General features: G+C 42.8%; 1 protein-coding gene across 8 annotated transcripts in view; it reads left to right on the top strand.

Moving 5' to 3' along the window:
* SLC4A4 (solute carrier family 4 member 4) overlaps positions 1 to 20968 on the top strand; it is a 424139-nt gene that overhangs the window by 73504 nt on the left and 329667 nt on the right. For 5 of the 8 annotated variants that reach the window (XM_072748817.1, XM_072748807.1, XM_072748810.1 and 2 more), the window contains exon 1: positions 7309 to 7439. The exons of the other annotated variants lie outside the window; for them this stretch is intronic. The gene's annotated coding sequence lies outside the window, so the exon portion shown is untranslated. Of the gene's footprint in view, positions 1 to 7308; positions 7440 to 20968 lie in introns of those variants that run through there. 8 annotated transcript variants of the gene reach the window in all.

The following is a 20968-nucleotide window of genomic DNA, read 5'->3' as shown; positions in this document are numbered from 1 at the left end:
GTTCACAGAGAAAGACAAACCCTCAATTCCAAACTTCCTCAAATTCTGAGGAAATCTGAAACAGTTGATATGTATGATAAGGTATGGGTTCTGATATTCGTATTGTTTTTTTTTTTTTTTTTTTTTGATATTGGATAATGCCACAAAGGGGGTTATTATGAAGACTGAATGAGTGAGTTCATTTATGTTAAATTATTAAAATAGTACCTGGAGCATGGTAATGACTATGTGGGCATTGCTATTTTTTTTAAATGATACTTTATTTTTTAAAATTCATTTATTTGACAGAGAGAGAAAGAGAGGAAGAGAGAGAGTCCAAGCAGGGGATGTGGCAGGCAGAGGGAGAGGGAGAAGCAGACTCCCTGCTGAGCAGGGAGCCCGTAGTGGGGCTTGATTGCAGAACCCTAGGATCATGACCTGATCCCAGAACCCCAGGATCATGACCTGAGCTGAAAACAGATACTTAACTGACTGAGCAGGTGCCCCTAAAATAATACTTAATTTTAAAGCAATCTCTAAATGCAAAGTGGGGCTTGAATTTATAATCCAGATGAAGTCACATGCTCTACCAACTGAGCCAGCCAGGCACTCCAACATTGGCTATTCTGATCACAAGTATTAGTACTGTTAGTGGGGTAGTCAATATTTCCATTGCCAGATAGCAGAAACTGTCAATATAGACCCTATTCCATATGAATTTTCACCAGCAGCAGGGCAATTCTGGAATTGTGCTGAGATAAGAGGCCAGTAGCTATCAACTGGACTTAGAAAGATGGCACCAGGGCAGCGCCGGTGGTGCAGCGGTTTAGCGCCCCGCCTGCAGCGCAGGGCGTGAATCTGGAGACCCGGGATCGAATCCCACGTCGGGCTCCCTGCATGGAGCCTGCTTCTCCCTCTGCCTGTGTCTCTGCCTCTCTCTCACTCTGTATCTCTCATGAGTAAATAAAATAAAATCTTATAAAAAAAAAAAAAAAAGAAAGAAAGAATGATAATACCAAATCCAGATCCTACCACTCCCCCTTTTTTTTCTGGCTAGAAACTTGTGTTAAAAATATGCCAAGATATTAGCAGTCTTCTCTGAAAGAGGATATTTCTCACTGCTGTTCTATTTTCCTCTATTTTACAAATTTTAAATAATGAAACTATATTAGTTTTATAATGGAAAAAAGCGACAGATTTTCAGTTTTGAAAACCACATAGCCATCATCAGAGGTGCAGCAAGATGCCCAATAAAATATTATTTTAGGATTTTTGTACTGATTTTATTTGCCCAGGTGCAAGAAAAGCAGAAATACCCTTTTGAAGATCTTTTTGTCCCATGACACTGATTTGAGGTGGGCAGTGAGCACAGTTGGCCCTCAACAGTATCTAATAACTATGAAGAGGCTCAGAGGCTCCAGCCCTGCCAATGGTTTGTAAGAATATCAATCTAATTGTTTATCAGAAGAGTTTCTGTGTAATTATGGTACTTAGTCATATGGAGAAATAGCTCCAAGATGTAAATGGAATTATTTATGTATCTTAAATTCAAAAAAGAACAAAGGATACAGTGAAAAGTCTTCCTGTGATCACATAATTTCCTTTCCTGGAGGCAAATAGTGTTTTCAATTGCTTATGTAGCCTTCTGAGACATTTTATGCACATGCAGATGAATACATAGATGTAGTCTAAAAGTTCTTGTTTCAGAAGAATGATATTATAGGGAATATGTGGAATCTGAATTTATCTTAATGGAAATATTTTGTGGTTGACTAAACCTCTCTAGTTTTAATGTTCCAGAATGAGTGGATATAATCATTCTATGAATAATTACCGAGTTCCTACTATGTGCAAGGCAGCCTGCCAGGTGTTGTTTGTTGTGTCAAGTTGCCTTTAAAATTTTTCATATTTATGCATCTTGTTATTCTGATCTGTGTGCTCAGACATCGCCACGTTAGAGAGGCTTTCCCTAACATCCACCTGAAAGTAGCTCTCTCTTGTCCTCTCATTGTGTTTTATTTCTTCCAACGCTAGGGTGATTCTAAATCTCCCTTTTGAGAGTAAGGGGGGGAATGGTGTTATTAAGACCCATGGATTGGGGATCCCTGGGTGGCTCGGGGTTTGGCTCCTGCCTTCGGCCCAGGGTTGATCCTGGAGTCCTGGGGTCGAGTCCCACATCAGGCTCTCTGCATGGAGCCTGCTTTTCCCTCTGCCTGTGTCTCTGCCTCTCTCTCTCTGTGTGTCTCTCATGAATAAATTATTAAAATCTTAAAAAAAAAAAAAAAGACCCAGGGATAACAGGGGTAAACTGCAATTGTGAACTGGGATGCTTGGCCCTCCTATTCATAGCATTTGCTACGTCATAGCATTCTGTATTCTAAGGAAATGGAAATTTTCTTGTTATTTACTTATTTGTGAGCTCCATGAAGCAGGACTTCAGTCTGCTTGTTCTAGGAATCCATCACCTAGAAGAGTCCTTGACACATAGTACGTAGATTCTTAATAAATATTTGTGGATGAAACAGATGATCCCGTTATGCTCCGTGTTCTGTGTAGAACTGAGCATTCTTTGGTCAGCAGTGAGTAATTGAAAAGCCATAAAGGGCATATTTTCTCAGAATATTTCCTCCCTTAAGATAGGGGCAAAAGGAGCCAACTTTTAAAATTCAGATTTTAATCTTGCAGGATCTCCTGTAAAGAAATCAGTCTGGCAAATGTACACTTGAAGTGTCAACTTTTTTGTGACTTTCAAGGAGACTGAGGCGCTATGGCCTCCATGATAGGCCTGGTCTGGGGAACAGACCAGTGGGACAGGAATGGTCACGGTCCAGGTTGATGCAGTGGTGGGTTAATCTGTGGAAAACCTGCCCCCATGTAATGGAACAACTGTGTCCACGTGACTCAGTTAAGAGCAACTTTAGAGCAGCCTGCCATCTGGGCTTATTCATCCCCTGAGGAGGCGGGGAGGCCAGAGGGATACAAGGAAACAAGCACCTTTCTATGCCTGGGAGATGGCTGATGTGGACACACACATACACGCGTGCACGCACACACACACACACACACACACACTAGCAGAATCCTTGGGGCCCCAAGAGTCCGTTCTGGCAGAGAAGCTTGACATAATTCTCTACTATCTTACCTAAAACCAGACCAATCTTTTCAATCAGGGGGTTATAGGTGCAGTAGCTTGATTTAAATTTTCCTTTCCAAATAGCGAGGCCTGTGTCCTATGTTATGCCACTCATGGGAGAATTTCTGTAGGAGGAAGAGGTTGGAACTCTGGCCCAGGGTTATTAGGCAGAGCTTTCATAATGAATGTGTCAATACCATTCCTGAAAGATTTGCATGTTTCTCTCACAAACATTCTCCAAATTGTATTAAAGAAAAATATTCTGGTGTCCTATTAGAGTCATTATTATTATTTAAGAAAAAAAAAATCTCAAGCCCCTTGATTTTACTGCTGAGGGAACTTAGGCCCAGAAAGATTGAAAACTTGCCTTCCTTGACATTAACGGAGATAGGCTCCTGTTTTTAGAAGTCAGAACTTCTCCTAATATTTGACTTTAGGTTTGTGTTTTTAAAAATGACAGTTGGATACATTGAGAGTTTAGTAGTTTAAGCTATGAGGCAACATATGACACATGTTTAACCAAATAGAATTATTTTCCCCAGCTCATTCCATGTGGACAGCTCACAAAAACTGTGTTCACTTTTTTTCTTTCCTCATAGGAAAGGGGTGGTGATTTTTATACCTCAGATTTGAAGGAGGGAATATAGATTATAAATCTAGGTTGGCTGAATTTATTCAGGAATTTGTCAGATTGAATATGAAATTCCTAGAGTGTAAATGAAGCAAAAATGAGGCCTTTAAGTGATCTCTTTGTCTTTATCTATATCCATCTTCAGTTTCATCCCAGGCTGGTTCCAGGATGAGAAGAAAAAGTGGTTTTCTCTTTTGTTACTCTTACATCATGAGGGGTTGACGAAATTGGTTACGGAGCGGCAGTTTTAGTGATCATTCTACTGCAATGTTGTTTCATAACAAAACACCTGCAACTTAAAACAAACGTCAGCACAAAGAAAACTATTGTGTACAGCAAAATGTTTGTCAAACTTCTACCAATGAGCCCCATATTTAAAAAGAACCTGATACTGAGAAATAATTCTGATTATTCTTTGAAGTTTGTAGTAGTAGGATATATCTGCTGCTGCCTTTGTGTTTAGGCCTCCAAATGAAATGTGTCTGATCACTCAATAGTAGCAGGACTCACAAATCTAACTATTATATTTGGAGGTCTCTTCATTATTTCATTTCATTAGAAAAGAAAAAGAAGGTGAAAGATATCACTGACTGTTTATTCTGGAGTTATTAAAAATTATAGCAAGTGCTTTACAGATAACATTTGGTGATAATGCATCACTCTCCTTATTATATGAGGAAACTTAAATACAGAAAAAAAATCTTTCTTAAATACAGAAATTTTTAAGTACAAAAATACAGAGGTGTGGCTTGAGGAAACACTTTATGGTAATAATCCTATCTGCACATCACCTCTGCACCCCATTTACTTTGAATAATTAACAAAGGGCCTATTGGTTGTATTAATTTACCACAGACAAATTTCTTGTTTTAGAATCAAAGAGTGCCATGCTTATACATGACCAGGAGCGCCTGGACTGCCTGTTCCCGAACTTCGTCCTCATTCTTGTCGGGCTTTATGCGGTCTGGAGGTTTCATCACCTGCTGCCACTAGATGGTGCTTGTCATTGAAACAAAGGTTCCTTCTCCCATCTTGCTGTTTTCTTTCTGTGCCTATTAGGACCTTGGCTGATACGAAAGAAACTTGATTGATAAGCTAAGTAGTGCGAGGATATTCTAGAAGGTCATTTAGTGCAAAGAGTTATTGATTAAAAAATAAATCCTTATCAGTAAAGATCACTTAGGCCGTTTTTAAAATTCCATTAATTTTTCTGTTCATTCTCTTTGTCACCAAGCTGTGAGAACCCCAAAACAAAAAGAACAAATAAATCTTTCTCTGGGCTCATGGGAATCAAGGGACATAACTCAAGTTTTATGATAGGTGAAAGAAAGATCTCAGGATTCATTGTCCTCACCCAGAATAGCAATAGCAAAGGTGACCACATGCAGAGTTAACAAGAAAAGTTAATCAATGACCTTTTAGAGGAAAAACACATGTATCTCAATTACTGGACAATAATCAATAGGAAAGGAAATGGAACATGCTCTTTTAATTGTGGGATAGCAAACATCAAGTAATGAGAATGATGATAACAAAGGTTGTTGGCTCTTTGCCAGAGATAACTCTTTTTCTCATTAATTTAAGGCACACACAAATCCTCAGTGCTCTAATTACCCCCTGCCTCTCGCCCCACACACCAATTTTATACCCCTTTCAGGGTGAAGTTGTGCCAATCTCAATAGTGAAATGCTTCCAGGGCTTACCTTGGTTTGTGTGAAGGATGATTTAATATATCTGCAGCAGAATTTTAGAAAACATAAGTTTCTTGCACTTTTCCTTTCCCAAATGTTCACCAACGCTGACCATTCATGGCTGGTTCACGATTATAATGAGAAATTGCCAGCTATGTTGAAATACATAATCCACAGTGTGAAAAACTGCTGAACAGCAGTGTCAAATTCTTAATACAAAAGTGGCTTCCCTTTGCTTGTGAGCTTACTTTGGGGTTGCTGATTCTTGCTAACTGTGTGCTCAGGGATTGAAAGTTAATTTTAACGTTAGTCTGAAAACAAAATGTAAGTACGTAGGCACCAGTGTTAAGGTTAATTTCCCCCCCCAATCCTCGGTTTTGAATTTCCCATGTCACTGCAGTGGGTTATGTAGAATATGTGAACATATATGCGAGGTGGATGTCACCACAGCTGGACACATGACATCAGTACATTTTAATCAGGCAGCATACAGCTTTGGGTGGTTCCTGGCACCTTCTGATCACTGACTGAGGATTTTAAATATATGCCTTTTTTTTCTTCTTTAAATACCTGCTTTCTAAGCACTGGTGAGGTACAGTGGGCCTCTTCCAGTTTTAAGCACTAGAAGGAGAAGCTTCTGTCCCTGTTATTTTCCCTCCCCCGGAGGTCTTATTAGGTATTGCCTAGTATTGGAGAGGGATTTGGAACGGGGAGCAGGTAGTCTCCCGGTATGCGAAGTTATTGTTCTTGAGTATTATGTGTTTTGGTGGCTACTGCTGAAAATGCAGTTTAGTCAGTGACTTCCACACGTATTATTATTATTTTTAAATTTATTTATGATAGTCAGAGAGAGAGAGAGAGAGAGAGAGAGAGGCAGAGACACAGGCAGAGGGAGAAGCAGGCTCCATGCACCGGGAGCCCGACGTGGGATTCGATCCCGGGTCTCCAGGATCGCGCCCTGGGCCACAGGCAGGCGCCAAGCCGCTGCGCCACCCCGGGGTCCCTTGCACACGTATTGTACATAAAACACGTAATAATAGGAAAGTCCTAAGGGCTTGCAGCGTATACGTGGTGGTTCAAGTGCGTTAAGCGGCTCCCGAGCAGTGCACGGGCCTGCCCCACGGCCTCTTGGTCTGTTCAGGGTCCACTGAAGCGCCGGCCCTACTGGGCTGGGTCACCGATGCATCATGAGGATTATTTGCTCAGCAAGGGGTGCTCGAACCTCAATAATCAGCCTTGGGAGCAGCGCAGATACAAGCCCCCACTTGGACGGCTCCCGAGGGCTGCCCTGGAGGGCTCAGGGGACGAGGCCGCGGAGGGCCCGGGGCCCGGGGCAGGCGGGGTCGCGCCCCCTGCAGAGCCGCGAGCGGAGGTGCCCCGAGGCCCTCCGGGGAGCCTCGCGGGGTCCTGGGGCGCGAGGGCCGGCGGCGGCCGCGGTGCCCGGGGCGGGGGGAGCGGGGGGGAGCGGGGCGGGCCGGGGCGGCCGGGGCGGGCCGGGGAGGGCGCGCGGGAGCCGGGCCGGGGGCGGGGCGGGGCGGGGCGGGGCGGGGCGGCCCCGGGCTCCGGCTCCGGCCCCGGCCCCGGCCCCTCCCCCCGCGGGCCGCCCGGGCGCCTGACGCCGAGCCGGGCCGGGCCGGGGCGGCGGGGCCGGGCCGGGCGGCGCGCGAGGGCAGGGGGCAGGGCCGGGGGCCGGCCGAGCCGCGCGCGGCTTTAAATATGGGTCGCGGGCTCGCTCTCCGCGCAGCCTCCCGCGGCCGCCGTCGCCCTGCCCCGGCCCGCCGGCTCCCGAGGGGCTCCCCAGGGGCTCCCCGCGCACGTGCAGGCGCCGCCGCCGCGGGGGGCGCAGGAGAGCGGACGCCCCGTGCTCGGCCCCGCGCCCGCGCCCGCCCCGCGCCCCGCAGCCCCGCGCCCCGCGCCCCGCGCCCCGCAGCCCCCGCCCCGGCGGCCGCGGCCGCCCGACTCCCGGCGTCACGCTGGAGCAGCGACGGAAGGCGGACCCCGGGAGGTGAGCGCGGGCGGGCGGGCGGGCGGGATCCCGGCGGGGGCCGCGAGCGGAGGGCCCCGGCGCAGGGACACGCGTGGACGCGGCCCGGGCACCTGCCGCGACACCCGCAGGCCGGGGGGGGGCGCTCGGTGCTCCCGGCGCGGCTCCCCGGAGCGGGCCAAGGCGGCGCGCACAGCCGCCCGCGAGGGCTCTGCGGGGCCGAGGTCGGACCGGGACCCCCGGCGGGGCGGGGACCGCTTTCCCCTCCGCTTTCCCCTCCGGCGCACGGCCCGGCCCCTGCCAGCCCGGGGCCACGGCCACCGGAGAGGCAGCGCTTGGGAGCCACATCCGCAAAGCGCAGCGGGCCCGCAGGGGAAGAGAAAGTTCCCCAAGAACAAAAGAACAACGACGGCGACAACAACAACAAAAAAACCCAAAACCCACAACAGACCCCGACCTTGGCCTGAAAGATGGAGAGGGGCCTCCCATCCCGGCTCGGCCGGGGCAAAGCATCCCCCCCCAGTCCCTCCTGAGAGTTTTGTTCTCCATCCCGCATCCCTCGTCCCTCGTCCCTCATCCCGCATCCCTCATCCCTCGTCCCTCGTCCCGCATCCCTCATCCCTCGTCCCTCATCCCTCATCCCTCGTCCCTCATCCCTCATCCCTCGTCCCGCATCCCTCATCCCTCGTCCCGCATCCCTCATCCCTCGTCCCGCATCCCTCGTCCCTCGTCCCTCGTCCCGCATCCCTCGTCCCTCATCCCTCGTCCCCTCCCACGGCCCAACCTTCCCGGCGTGACTCCCCGCCGCAAGCTCCTTGCAGCGTGACGATGCGGAGCGCCTAAGCCCCTGCCCGGCCTCCCCCACCTCCCCCCCCTCCTCTCCTGCTCCACTTTAGAGCTGGAGAAAGTTGCTCCTAATGGGAAATAGTGAGCCCTGGACTCTGCCGACGCGCGTCGTCCTGAATCCGGGAGCAGCTCCCTTCCGAGACACCGCGTTGGTACAGTGGCCTCCCCCACTTACTGTCTTTTCTCGTATCTGGGACTCGGACTTAAGCTATTTCCCGAATGAAAGTGTACATTGCCCATTAGGGTTTATTTTTAAATTTTGATTTATTTTTTCTTTATTTTGATTTGAATATAGCTTTTTCAGTGCGGTTAAGCCGGTGTTCAGTAGCGTCTTAAAACCAACGTGATGTCTCTGGAAAGGCACCCGGGAGCTCTCCTTCTAGCCATCGCATGAGCCTTTAAATAATTCTCATCATCCTAGCACTCAGATTGACGTTATTAGCACAACTTCATTCAAAGCAACCGCGTCTGCTTATTTTTTTCTGTAGTTTTAATAACAGAAAAAAAAACTTTTACTTTCATTTTAAAGTTAAATATAGGGATAGGAATCTGTTCTCTTTCTATGAAAGCTGGAAATGGAATTGTTTTGACTTTATCTCAGAGTCTCCGGTGGGATGACACAAGAGCTCCCACGTGTACGAGCAGAAAGAGGAGAGGAGTACTCACTCCTCAGAGCTGTGCAGGCACAGGGCACTTATAAGACTGGGGGCGGGAGGGATAAGATCGGATATTTGGATAGTTCCAGGCCTGTCTACCTTTGAGAAAAAAAGGAAACTAAGCAGCCCCTCTCCCCCAGAGTGTTTTCACAATGAGGTTTTTAGTGTCATTTACTGTGTTGAGGTCGTTCTGGAGACTTAGGAACTAACCTGTAAGGCACCTTAGCCAGTGAAAGCGATGGGCTGTGCTCTCAGTTTGTAATGATGTATCTTTCAGTTTATCTTCTCAGCAGAAACTCACTTTAAGTGTTTGTAGTGTTACCATTTTAATCTTTTAAAGGGTTAGGATGAATTTGGAGTTGACAATAATGTGTGAAAAGAATACAGGCAATCATTTAGAGAACAAAAAAAAAAAAACCCAATACAAAACATGTGATAGAAATCGGGTGCACTTTGGGACAACCTCCAGTGTGGTCTGATGGTAATTTCATTTTTCACAGAGCCCTGGCAAGTGCAATTTTGAGGTTCTGATCCTTTGTTCTGATAACAAAAACGACAGCCTGGCCGGAGCTTGCATGGTAAAGAAGTAAAGAAAAACACGACACTTAAGGAAAGGGAGTGCACGTTAGAGGGTGAATCGTGCAGATAATCAGGTCCCTTTGCTTGCCTCTGAGGGCGCCGCTCGGGTCGAGGGAGAGCGTCCTGCGGGAGCTCCCTGCTCCTTTAGGGAAGCGCGGCCCTGGACTCATCTGCTCCGGTCTTGGAGGTTTCTTGTGTTCCACTTGTGTAGCAGCCGTACAGTTTACGATCAGGGTTGATGGCAGGATTGAGAGTGGAAAGAAAGAACTGAGAAGAGAATCTAATGACGGTGAAAGTTTCAATGTACTTTTTCCTTGATTGCTAAGTGGAAAGAATCAGGGTACGTGACTTGATGGGACAAAGTAAAGCTCTAAGCAGAACACATATCTCAGTTCTCACTGTCGATGCAGTTTCTGGGGCCAACCTCTGATTTATGAGACGTATGCCTTTTGGGGGAGTCATTTAGCAAAACGGAGAGTGTAGAAACATCCAGGAAGTTAGCAAGACTTTAACAAGTGAGGTCTTGCTATCTTCAGGATTTTTTTTTTTTCATAATGCCGGAATTTTAAGGGATGGGAAAATAACATTTCTTTCATATAAGGTCAGGGGTAAGTTGTATTCCAAATATATTTTGCCTTTCTCCTGATTGCTCTACATTGATATGTTTGAGTCACAGAGTAGAAAATATGCTTACTGTCCTTCTAACATAAAGATGGTATTTTATATGCCTGTGGTGCATGCCTTGGTAATTTTTCCAGTAGTGGAGATGGTTTTTCCTAACCTACCCTTTTACTCATTTCATTTGTATGATGTGTACACACACACACACACACACACACACACACACAAACGTGCACATACACACACATACTACTCTTGTAGAGATGACTGATTTTATTTTACCCAAAGCCGTATTTATGACTGTCATAATGATTTTGTGACAATGACTTTGTTACATTTCTCTAGTCTCGGCAGTACAATGGCATGTCAAACAAGGCATCAAAAGGATGGGCAGCTCCAAATGGTGATGGATTTACTTACCTGGTGTGGCAAAGAAGAGATAAAGTTTTGCTTTTCCAGTCTTTTCATGATGTTCATAATCTTATTCCTTATTGATCTTACTTGCTTTTGAATTAAGTTTTATATTCAAAAAAGATGATCATATGTAGAAATAGGCATGGTGACACCATATATATCTGCAGTTGTTTTCATAAGCCAAAATCTCGTCTTGTTCTTCTTCCCTGCAAATTAAGTATATGTAAAGGATTGTTATACTCGTTGAAAAAATGAGGAAACTAGGCACAGAGAAGTCTTTCTTTCTTTCTTTCTTTCTTTCTTTCTTTCTTTCTTTCTTTCTTCTTCTTTCTTTTCCTCCCCCCCTTCTCTCTCTCTCTCTTTTAGTATGATTTCTTAAACTAAAAGAAAAATTATTGGTGGAGGTGGGGAATGAACCTTTTTGAACTAATGATACCTATGTATTGAGTGAGTGTCATCAAATGAATAACTGTTACTTTAGTCATAGCTGAAGATACTAAAGCAGAGAAATGTTTTTCTTGGTTTGAAGGGATGGTTCTGGTCCTTGTTAATGATTCTGCTCTGCAGCAGTGCCCATGTGCCTCAACTTTATTTCTTGTCCATTGGTGCCAGGGGGCATTTCATTAGTGAAGAATGTTCTGTTTGTGTGGAGCGTTTTTAGTTCCAGTTTTTAAGAGTTAACTTTTGTTTTTCATGGAGAGTAATACAAAAAGGAGTTATGTGCAATTAGGATGTTAAAAGAAATAAATAACCATCAACAGATATTTTGGGATTATTGTGTAGAAAAAGGCTTATCCTCAGTTTAACTTGAATTTTTGTTTTAGAATGATTAAGACAGTTTTAAACAAAACTTGTAGTAGTATACTTTTGGGGGAGTTTAAAAATCAAAATTAATAAAAATACATAATGAGAAAGGAATATATTGTCTTTTAGAACTGATGGAATGTTCTCTGAGTAATACAACTAGAAAAGTTCTTCATGATGTCTTGTATAAGAAGTCATTGGTTTCTTTTATTTTTTTTGGAAGTGTATTTATTGATTGATCACGTCCTTTATATTATTTGCAAATAAGTAAACTTGTGGGATCTGACCTTTTGCCTTAGTTAGTTCCAGCTTTGGCCTGGAGACTAGTATTCAAGATAGGGTCTGGTAACAACTTCATCTATTTGGAACCCCTATATTTGGCATATTCTTCAGAAAAAAAAAAAGCCTCTCAGCAGGCAAGATAAAGGGTTACAAAAAGACATACACTGAAGAGGATTCACTTTACTCATAGGAGATCCCTCAAAATCTGTTTACTCCTAATTCACAGTTCTAACGTGACTGGTTATAGCATTTCTAATCCCACAGCAAACACTGAATTACACATGAAAAGACAGGACTGGTCTGATTTTGGCAGCTATGTGGCTAACGTTGAAAAGTGCCAGGGCGGGAAAAAGTGCCAGGGGTAGTAAAGGAAGAGTTAGACCAAGTACTAAAAGCAGATGTAAGAATTCTAGCAAACACAGTGGTAAGGACTATATTAGGTGTTTCCAAATAGGTCTCTTCTCTCTTCTCCCTCCCTTCCTCCCTATATTTTTCTTCCTTTCTTTTTGCTCTCCTACCTGCCCCCACTTCCTATCTTATCTAGGTATCTATGTATATATGTATCTATCTATCTAATGTTTTGCATTCCAGCTATATCACCTATTAATTGTGTAATCTTGAGTAAATCAAAGTACTGCTCTTTTTTTAAAAAAAACATTTATTTGACAGAGAGTGCATGCACAAGCAGGAGTGGGAGAGGTAGAGAGAGAGGGAGAAGCAGGTTCTTCACAGAGCAGGGAGCCCCATGTGGAGCTCCATTCCAGGACTATGGGATCATGACCTGAGTTGAAGGTAGATGCTTAGCTGACTTGAGATATAAAATGTGTAGAGAAAGTGTGCATGTCATTGAGATATAAGGGAGTGGTTTGGTGATTTATCTAAATAAATACACTAAGGACAAGATATAGACCATTGTCAGCAACTGGAAGTCCCCTATCTTTCCCACAAGTCATTATTTCCACAAAGATAACTTCTCTCCTGGCTTCTGAGACTATAGGCTATTTTTATCTATTATTGAACTTTCTTTTTTTTTTTTTTTCCAAAGTTTTTGTTTATTCATAGAGACACAGAGAGAGAGAGACAGAGACAGAGACACAGGCAGAGAGAGAAGCTGGCTCCATACAGGAAGCCTGACCTGGGATTCGATCCCAGGTCTCCAGGATCACACCCCAGGCTTCAGGCGGCGCTAAACCGCTGAGCCACCAGGGCTGCCCTGAACTTTCTACCAGAATATATGTTGTGTATCCTTGTATCTGACATCTTTTGCTCAGCACTGTGTTTGTGAGATTCACTAATGTTTTGTGTGTAGCAACACTTTATTGTTATTGTTCTGCAGTATTCTGCTTTATGAGAATGCCACACTTTAGTTAGGATTTTGGTCTTGATGGTATTTGGCTAGTTTCTCATTTTTGGCTATAATCAATAGTGCTGTTATGAACATTATTACATGTCTTTTGGTAGTCATGTTGGAATACTAGATAGTGCCTTCTTTCAATCCTACTTGCATCTTATAAGTGTTTTGGCTTTTCCACATCCTTACAAACCACTGGTATTATCTTTTTTATTTTAATCATTTAGGTAGATGTATAGTTGTATCCCATTTGTGGTTTCAATTTGCATTTCCCCAGGTATCTTTTGTTCCTTTTCATATGTTTATTGGCCATAGTCTTCTGTGAAGTACTCGTTCAGGTTTTTTGCTCATGAATTTTTTGTCCAGTATGTTATCCCAAGTAAGAAAGATTTTAGTATCTGGGAAGTAAACTTTTTTTTTTAATTATTTGTTTAAAAAACTCAGATAACCATGCACACTTATTCACTGGTGTTTCCATATAATAAGTAAGATAATGGGTGAAGTTATTAAGAACACTTTGAACTTGTGTACATCACAGACTGGATCTGTGAAACCCTGTCCTTAAAAAAAAAAAAAAAAAAGCACCAACTTTAACACGACACTCACAAACATGCAGAACTTGTCTTCAGGGCTTAACATAAAAGTAAAGAATTTTGCAATTTAGAATTGCCCAGTGACCAAGAGAGATATGCATTTGGAAGATACGGGTTAAAGACCCAGCTCTCTTACTTGCTGGTTATTTGATTTGGGGAGTTAAAAAAAAAATCATCTTTCTTTCTGTTTTCATTATTAAACCGATTGTAAAACCTAGCTCATAGAGGTGTTAGGAAGGAGGAAGGGAGTGATTGTTATGCAACCTTGTACAGAATTGTAAATGACTATACATATGTTAGTTATTATTGTTGTTGTTGTGTTCTACAACATTCCTTATTCTTGCATTGAATTGTGCCAGCACTGAGAACGGTTCCTGACATATTAATAAATGGTTGTTGGCTGAATGAATGAACAACACTTAAGTGTCTTTTTTGAGCTGTTCCTCTGAGTGATCCAAACTCAGAAAACATTTTTTCTCTTGGATTTTTACTTTTTATTGCTAAAGTTGAGTTGGGAACAGAGTTTATTAAACATCAGCATGAAAAATTGAGTCTGATAGCCAGCAGTTTGAGATCACCCGTTTCACTGCATCGCTCATATCAACTTTATGCCCCAAGTAACACACACAGGACCTGGAGAACCCTTGAAAATGATTACAGTGCTCTTCACCTCATGGGTGATCCCTGAAAGCTTACACATCGAATATTTTTAGCCTCTATAATTAGAATGCTGGCCAACGATTTCCAGATTTAAAATATTGTCATGGCGTCTCTAGTGCTGATACCTTGGAAACCATATTTCATGAAAAATGGAATGTTTAAGGATGAGTAATAGCTGAAAACTGGGGCTTGTAGAGAGCCTTCTCAGCTTAATATGGATAAGGCATTTCCCATATATGTTGATTATAATGTCAAAAGCAAACTTCTAGAGTAAACCTTATAAACATTTGTGTAAAGCAACAATTGAAAGGTCTGATTCTCCAGGACTGTTTGACTTTGACCTCTATTTTCTTTATCTGAAAAGGGGTTTAGGCCAAATATTTATTTCTAAATTACATATAACTAAACTTTGTATGATTTTTGTTTTCGAGAGTTATAAGACAAATAATAGGAGGTATCCCCTTGCAAAATCAGGCCTGCCGCAGAAGGAACTTGGATTTTGATGTGGAAATCTAATTAATCTTTTTAACCCACAGACTGATTTTCCTTTCCTTTTATTTGATGGGTTTTGTTGTTGTTTTTCTTTTGAGAGCCAGTGGTGGTCTTGATTGATTGGCTTTTATCATTTAAATATAACGGTTTTGCTGTCCTCAGAGTACTGAGTATATACCCTAGTACCTCAGAATAAAATAAGTCAGTCTGCATTTTTGAGGATGTTTACTTTTTAGGTAGCATCTCTCATATATGCTTAACCCAAATGTGGTTGCTTTCGCGTGCTTCAGTGGAACATGGAATCATCTGGTATAGTAGACAGCTTTTGTTTTCTGTTACAGACAAAATGCTATGGAAAATTGAAATAAATACCAAGGGTAATTATGGTGAGCCTTGTTAAACTACTGTTTTAAAAACAGTGAATTTCAGAAAACATCCTCTGTTCTGGGTGCTTTCATTCCTGTGAGAAGTTAAACTGGGTCGTTATAAAACAAAAGCATCCAGGCCTGTCTGGGGATTGCTGTGTTAAATGCTGGAAGCAAGGCTCCTCCCTTTGGTCTCTACTCGGCCCTGGAGACTTTCAAAAAACATTGGTGCTAGGACTGGATTGAGGGAAGAACAACTATTTAAGGAATAGGATCATGACAATAATATCTAGACCGTGGGCCTGGGATTAGCTCTTCCATCTCTCCCACTCTTCAGCTTGGAAATGGTACCTCAGTGGCCCTATGAGAATCTTTATAATGTCTTTAATACAAACCAGGTTTTCGTACCTGCTCCCTGGCATGATCACGAAGGAAGTTCTGAAGAGCATGATTTGGGGAACCGCGTTTGCCGGGGGTGAGGACTCGGTGGGTTCCTCAGTCCACAAGAGGGTTGAGTGGACCTTGAGTGCTGATGGCTGCCCCTTGGGGAGCCTCCCTCCAGGGTCCCATGCTCTGCAGCTGCAGGGAGGCCTCACGGGAGAGCTGCTGCAGGGATGAATGCCTTCGTTCCTTTGACCTCCAGAGACCGCGTCCTTAGGAATGTGCCAGGAGAGCTCACCGTGTCCGCAGAGGAGGGCCTCGTGGTAGGAGCTGCTGAGCTAGTGAGCACAGTCGCCTTCAGAAAACTGCTGCGCGTGAACGCATTAAGCAGAAGCACAGGGCTCACCCGCTTGCACTTTTTACAAGTTGAGCTCCTCCACCAGGGAAAAGAGAGAAGGCCATGTCTTAAAAGATTTAGATAAATGGGATCAGATAATTTCCCCTGAGAAATACATTAAGAAATGAAACAAAACACTCATCTAAAAACATCAGAAGAAAATATGGTTCAGGCACTCACAGGTTTTTAGTGTCCAAACTTTAGGCAGGGAGCTCTGCATTTTCACCACTTTATTGCTCACGGCTCTGCACGGCCCTTTCTATCACCTGTGGTCCTACACTGCGTGCTTCCTCGCTGTGGCATGTGTGGCGGAGCATCTTTGGTGGCTCTTGCAGTGGCTAGCATATTTTATAGAGAAAATCCTTATTTAGTGGAATGATAGTCACTTAAAAACTCTGGATAAATCAGAGATGCCCAGTCATTATACCCGGTTTTATTTGAACTCTAATTTGTCTAGAGGTATTTCTCCAGTGTAGTAACTCTGATTGCTGCTGTCAAGTCTCTCAAATATTTCCTGTGGAATTTGTCATAAAGTTTGAAATCCAGTACTTTGGGGATGTGTGTGTGAAACTTTGTTTTTAGGGTCTGTGATGTGTTATATAGTTCCTTGGAAAACTTAACTAACTTTCCTATTTAGATAGAACTATATGTCATCTGTTCTCTGAATTGGACACAATTTTATTTACTATTTTTTTGAGATTAAAAGTGAGTTGTTATTGGTGAGGATGTGGAGAAAGGGGAACCCTCTTGCACTCTTGGTAGGAATGCAAACTGGTGCAGCCACTCTGGACAACAGTGTGGAGATTCCTCAAAAAGTTAAAAATTGAACTATCCTGTGACACAGTACCCAAAGAATCCAAAAGTACTGATTTAAAGGGATACATGCACCCCAATATTTAAAGCAGCATTTTTTACAGTAGCCAACTTATGGGAATAGTCCAAATGCCTATTGACAGATGAATGGATAAAGAAGATGTGGTATATATATATATATATACAATGGACTATTACTCAGCCATCAAAAAGAATGAAATAAAAAAAAAACAAAAAACAAAAGAATGAAATCTTGCCATTTGCAATGACATGGATGGAGCTAGAGACTATTATGCTAAGTGAAATAAGTCAGAGAAAGACAAATACCATATGATTTCACTCTTATGTGGAATTTAAGAAACAAAACAAATGAGTGAAAGGGGAAAAAAAAAGAGAGAGGCAAACCAAGAAACCAAACTCGTAACTCTAGAGAACCAGCTGATGGTCACCAGTGGGAAGTGGGTGAGTGGATGGGTGAAATATGTGATGGGGATTAAGGAGTGCACTTATGATGAGTACCAGGTGTCCTATGGAGGTGTTGAGTCACTATATTGTACACCTGAAACTAATATTACACTGTATGTTAGCTAACTGGAATTTAAATAAAAATTAAAAAAAAAATAAGAGTGAGTTGCTAGTCCTTATTTTTTTTTTTAATTTTGAAATAATTACAGGCTCACAGAAAGCTGCAAAACTATAGTATAGTTTTCACACAGCCTTCCCCCAACTTTCCCCAATGAGTATTTCTTTTAAGGTTTTAAAAAGACATTTACCTAAAAAGATTTATGAGGAGTTGCGATTTTTATGCCTTCTCTGAATAATATATAGTAAGAAAAAAAAAGACTATGTAGTAGGTATTGTAAAAAATTCAGAATTAGACACATCTGGTGTTTTCTGGGTTACAGTTAGAAAGATGCTCCTGTGGTAGACAAGGGAGAAGAGTCATTTATTCGTTTATTCACTTCTGTCAATTATGTGTTTGCCTCATTCAAATTTTTTAATGTTGATTGTATTTAATTGGGAAGTTTTGAGTCCAGATATTCTCAGAAAATCTCTAAAAGATATAAATGAGGGCTATAGAATTCTTTTATGGGATGCCTGGGTGTCTCAGTGGTTGAGCATCTGCCTTTGGCTTGGGTTGTAATCCCGGGGTCCTGGGAATGAGTCCCACATCGGGCTCCCTGTAGTGAGCCTGCTTCTCCCTCTGCCTATGTCTCTGCTTCTCTGTCTATGTCTCTCATTGATAAGTAAATAAATCTTAAAAAAAAAAAAAGAAATCTTTTATGGTACTCTTATTAGGATACCATGATAATAACTGGATTTTATGCAAAGGTGAGAGGATATCATTGTACTAGCTATCTCTATGTTAGGTGTATCCCTTATAATATACATGCCTTACAATGTATGCAAATGCACAACAAATTGAGACATTTTAGAATAGATGTTTTATTTATTATATATACATTATAATATTTCCAGTGAAATGTCAATATGTTTCACTGTTCTTTACATTGATAAATATTACATTTGAATACATTTTTAAGTTCAGTTATCACATCTTCATAGGTATCTTCTAATGCTGTAAGTTTATGTTCATTTATGTGTCTGAACCTTATGCTGTATTACCTAGAATGTTCCCTCGGAGGTATAGGTCTTACACCTTGAGACAGACATACCTGCAAAGGTCTAGAGAAATGCACTGCATATCATGGGAATACAGGCTCTTTCAGAGGACAGAGAGAAGATGGTCTGAATGCTTATAATCTTCAGTAGTGAAGTCTGAAAGGAGCTCTCACAGCCTAATGTTATGAACACTGTACTCCAAATCCAAGAACATCAGAACTAGGAGGACCATTTACAACTTTAAGAAATAAGTTTAGCATGAATCAGTTTAAATTTATATCATGGGTAATGAATGTGAACAGTGTTTCACTCCACAAGAAAATCGCTTCTTCAAGAGGAGAGGGTCCAGAAGAAATCTTTGGGTAGATTAAGTATTCATAAAATGATAAAGGGAATATGGATGGTGTTCTCTCTTTACCCAGGCTTTCTCACATAACTTTGCTTATGTCACTTACCATTTTGTAGAATAATTTCTTGTTCTTTGATATCGCTGAATGTTGGCCTCTAGTATTGTGGGTTTGACTTCATGCAATGTTGCCTATAAAGTTTACCTGCCTCAGCTATCTTATTTCTAGACCTTGACCAGAAGGCACTAGTATAAGTGCATTCTTACGCATGAGGGTAAAAAGTGATCAGATAACTTAGACCTCCTTGTAAAATTTCCCTGAATCTAGACCACACCTTGGTGCTGATAAAATGAAATTGGATGTTATTTCTGAATGGAAACCAACACCTTTGGGATAATTCCACTGATCTGAAATAGTTTGCTTTTTCAATTAAGCAAAATATATTTTATTTTGTGCAGGTTTAAAAATCATTGTGTTGAGGATCCCTGGGTGGCTCAGCAGTTTGGCTCCTGCCTTCGGCCCAGGGTGTGATCCTGGAGTCCTGGGATCGAGTCCCACATCGGGTTCCCTGCACGGAGCCTGTTTCTTCTTCTGTCTGTCTGTCTGTCTCTCTCTCTCTCTCTCTCTCTCTCTGTGTCTCTCATGAATAAATAAATAAAATCTTTAAAAAAATCATTGTGTTGGATAGCTTTCTTAGGTGTAATATTATACTCATAAATTTTTTTAAAAAATTATTTATTCATTCATAAGAGACATGGAGAGAGGCAGAGACCCAAGCAGAGGGAGAAGCTCCCTGTAGGGAACCTGATGTGGAACTCCATCCCAGGACACCGGGATCATGCTGTGAGCTGAAGGCAGATGCTCAACCACTGAGCCACCCAGGTGTCCCTATACTCATAAATTAAATAGAATTTGGAAAGTCCAATGCCATATATTTCTGTTTGACCCACAGCTTTTACTTCTGTTATAGAAGGACTCTGGTATTAATGGGCTTGAATAACACAGTGTCTTTTATATAAAAACCCAGAGCAGCAGAAAACAACAACAACAAAACAGGCTAGAGCATGTGGCCCAATCTTCAAGCAGGTTGCTGCTTGAGTTAGTAGCTGGTGGAATAATGTCTTAGTTCTGTAAAGACAGTGAGGGATCCATTTCTAAGTTGTGTGTCCATATACAGGGCCTATAGAACTCTGATGACTTGGGAACTGTGAGGGGATGGTGTTAATACTTGAAGTGTGGGCAGTAGGTACCTTGAATTTCAGAGTCTGTAGAATCAAAGAAGAGGAAATAATATTCTTATAAAGGAGGCTGTTTCCAGGAAATTGTGAATCTGTCTGCTTAAATTGCAAGAGTGGTCTATTTTTTTTTTTTTAAGATTTTATTTATTTATTCATGAGAGACACAGAGAGAGGCAGAGACACAGACAGAGGGAGAAGCAGGCTCCATGCAGGGAGCCTGATGTGGGACTCGATCCCAGGACCCCAGGATCACACCCTGAGCCAAAGGCAGACATTCAACCACTAAGCCACCCAAGTGTCCCACGGAGTGGTGTATTTATCTACTGTAATTAGAGTGTATTTAATTGAATTTTGCCATAATTGAAGCTTACTCAATTAAGTATCCAGACTAAAATTGTCTTAAAATAGGTTTCTGATGTACATCATTCCAAAATAGATTGCACTTTCTTCTTTCTTAACAAGATATTGAATTTACTTTCCCCTTTGGCTCATCTCTCTTGTTCATCATTATGCAGTTCCACAAAGCTCTTAGGGCTTGAGATGTGTGAAGCTGTTGCTCCTACACCAGGTGTTCTGTATTTTTGTGCCTTATCCATTGTTTCACTTATGTTTTATGTTGTAAAGAGGGTGTCTTAGCTGTTCCTAAACAGGCCTGAGGGTCTCCCTCTTCTTTTACATGATGGGCAGTGATCCCTGAGGTATCTATTTTCATGAGTTGAACATGAGGAAATGTGAGTCTGGCCCAGAGGTGGGCGAGAGGGAGAGTGAGAAGAATTATGCTGGCTGCTCCCTTTGGTCCCCTAGAGAGGAGGCCTTAGTTCTCCTGGGAGAGAGGCTGCAAGACAAGGCTGAGGTAGTGGGAGAGGTGGGCTCTGAGAGGGCTGCTTTGGGGTGCAGGTGGCAGGCAGAGTGTGGCTCTGGGGTGATGTAGTCTGTGACTGTGCTTGTGTGCGAACTTGATGGGAAGGCTTGGAGCATTTGGGGACCTGGAGAGAGTGTCCTGGGCAGGGAGGTGGGGTCCTGAAGTCTTTGGCCGGCAGCGAGCAGCCCGAGTAGAAGGACACGAAAGGACTGGTGATGGGCACGGG

Source organism: Vulpes vulpes, chromosome 2 (genome assembly GCF_048418805.1).
Source record: "Vulpes vulpes isolate BD-2025 chromosome 2, VulVul3, whole genome shotgun sequence".
NCBI lineage: Eukaryota > Metazoa > Chordata > Mammalia > Carnivora > Canidae > Vulpes > Vulpes vulpes.
Note: the sequence above shows the minus strand (reverse complement) of the source record. Positions and strands in the feature narration are given on the sequence as shown.